Here is a 2,537-nt window from a genome sequence, read left to right as displayed (position 1 = left end):
GACTCTGCCTAGGCCCAGGGGGAAAACCGTAACGACAGATCCGCGACGTCGGCACCTGGGGATGCGGCGGGGGCAGGGCCCGCAGGGACACCACTGTGGTCCCCAGACCTGGGAAGAGGGTACGGTGTATCCCGGAGCCCAGACGCCCGTGGCTGGGGCCCAGATCCCAAACTCACAGGGGCTTTCTGACCGCTGCGCAGAAAGCCACCCAGATGAGACTTGTGTCTTTATTCTTGGCCACGCAGAGAAGCCTGTCTGCCCAGAAAATTAATTAATTTTTTGGTACCGGGGATCGAACTGGGGACCTTGTGCTTGCGAGGAAGACACCACTGAGCTACATCCCTGGCCCCACGTTTTAAGTTTGTAAAAGTTGCCGGCCATGGTGACACACGCCTATCATCGCAGCACTTGGGAGGCTGAGGCAGGAGAATCGCCGTGAGTTCGAGGCCAGCCTGTGCTACATAGTGAGTCAAGGCCAGCGTGAGCTAATAGCGAAACACTGTCTCAAAGAAAAAAGGAAAAAAACAAACAAACAAAAAGTCACTGTCCAGTATTTAGGAGCGCTTGGCCGTCATTTCTGCCTTGTACCATTTGCTTCCTCATACAGTCGTCCATGGCATGCCTGTGAAACTCCAGCTTCCTACCCCAGAGGCTTTCTGCTGTACATCCTCCGTTATAATTTAGCAAGGGAGCCTAATTGATTTCAACCTGGTGCTTGCTGTTTGGTGCATTATTAAAGACATCTTGGTTACAATAATCTAAATAATTTAAATGTCTTTAAAATGGTGCCATTATCAAGAGAAGTGGGCAGCTGCTCAGATTCCTGCCACCTGTGGACCTGTGCCGTTCTTTCCTGGGGAACCTTAGTTTCTTCTTAACTGTCAGTTCGGAGCCATCCTGGTTGCCCTTCAGAAGTGGGCCTCCGGGGACGCCCCCAACACCTGTCTGCAGATTGGAGAAGTTGATTTCTTTCTCTTTCTGATTTTTGGTCAGATGTGCACCACCTGGGCCGCTGTGTTTGTGCCCCAACTTGCCCGACCTCTTAGAAGCTTCTGGTGGGAGACGCCTAGATGTTCGGTGACCGGTTGTTCGGCAGCAAGAGTCTGTCTGTGACAGGCTGTCAGTCTGTCTGTAAATCCGGAGCTGTTTCTTTAGCTGTGTGAGGCTTCCCTACAGTAGCTCCCAAGTGTCTTGGGCTGGTCGGCTTGTCCAGAGATTTTTGTAGGCTTTCTTTGTTCCTTCCTTGCAGAGCTGTGATGGGGCTATGGCACTGGCTGGTCTTTGAGAATGTCACATAGCGCGGTTTGGTGGAGGACTAACTTGGAGCCAGCCCTTTCCCTCAGGTTTGTAGGCACAAACTGGACTTCATACTCTTTTGGGGAGAGGCGTTCTTTGCCAAGCTTTCTCCTCTTAGGAAGCTCCACAAATGGAACACAGCGTATGTTTCACAACGCCCAGGTATTCTGTGATTGAGAATGACCTGGTTTCTAGCACCGCTTGCACAGACAAGAAAATGGAGACTCGGGACTGCTCCGTGTCTGTCCTCTCTCGGGCCCACTACGTTCTGTGTTATGGCTCCTGGGACAGAGGTGGTAAGTGGAAAGCTCTCCTCCACACAGCACGGGCCCCTGCCAGGAGTCTTTCTCAGGGGTTGGCTCCCTCCTGTCTCCCTTCCAAAAACCCTGGTCGGGGCAAATGATAGAAGCCAGGGTGGGTACAGATTGTTAAATTTGAAACTCCTCAGCACCTACTCAAGCCGGGGCACTGTGGGAACTCAGGGCCTTGCCACTATGTTTTCTTTTGATGGACAGAGATACAAATTTGTAACAGCTGTGAAACAAAACAGCTGTATCTATGTAATACTTTTATGTTACTATGTGTGTGTGTTTTACATACATGCACATCTGGCTAATATATGCGCATACGCACACATACATATACTGGAAATGATGTGGGATTTTCCTATCTTTTTTAAAATTAAAAAACAATTTTCAATTTATTTATTTCTTTATTTTTGGTACCAGGAATTAAACTCAGGGCCTTGCCTTTGCTGCTCAGCTACATCCTCAGATCCTTTAAAAATTTTTTTTGAGGGCTGGGGATTTAGCTCAGGGGTTCTGCCTCCTGCCTCACAAAGTGCAAGGTCCTGAGTCTGATCCCTGGTACTGAAAATTAAAATTTAAATAAAAAAATTTTTTTGAGACAAATTCTTGCTATGTAACCCAGGCTGGCCTTGAACTCAGGGTGATTCTCTGCCTCAGAGTGTGTACATCACCATGCCCGGCTTTTATTTTTAAAAAATTTTTAATTTTTATTCATTTATTTGTTTGTTTATTTAGTTTGATTTTTGAAACAGGGTCTCATTATATAGTTGAAACTGACCTGGAACTCACTATGTTCACTATGTAGCCCTGGCAGGTCTTGAACTCACAGTGATCCTCCTGCCTCTGCCTCTTGAGTGCTGGGATTACAGGTGTGCATTAGCACACCCGGCTCATGCTGGGCTTTTATTATTATTTTTAATTTTACATATATAT

General features: G+C 47.5%; 1 long non-coding RNA gene across 1 annotated transcript in view; it reads left to right on the top strand.

Annotated features, from left to right (window-relative positions):
• Positions 1–53: 53 nt before the first annotated feature.
• LOC117287344 overlaps positions 54–2,537 on the top strand; it is a 52,990-nt gene continuing 50,506 nt past the window's right edge. Inside the window, exon 1 of the long non-coding RNA XR_004518602.1 lies at positions 54–1,592. This is a non-coding gene — a long non-coding RNA (uncharacterized LOC117287344). The remainder of the gene's footprint in view (positions 1,593–2,537) is intronic.

This window comes from Fukomys damarensis, unplaced genomic scaffold (genome assembly GCF_012274545.1).
Source record: "Fukomys damarensis isolate Sample0158 unplaced genomic scaffold, DMR_v1.0_HiC HiC_scaffold_23, whole genome shotgun sequence".
NCBI lineage: Eukaryota > Metazoa > Chordata > Mammalia > Rodentia > Bathyergidae > Fukomys > Fukomys damarensis.
Note: the sequence above shows the minus strand (reverse complement) of the source record. Positions and strands in the feature narration are given on the sequence as shown.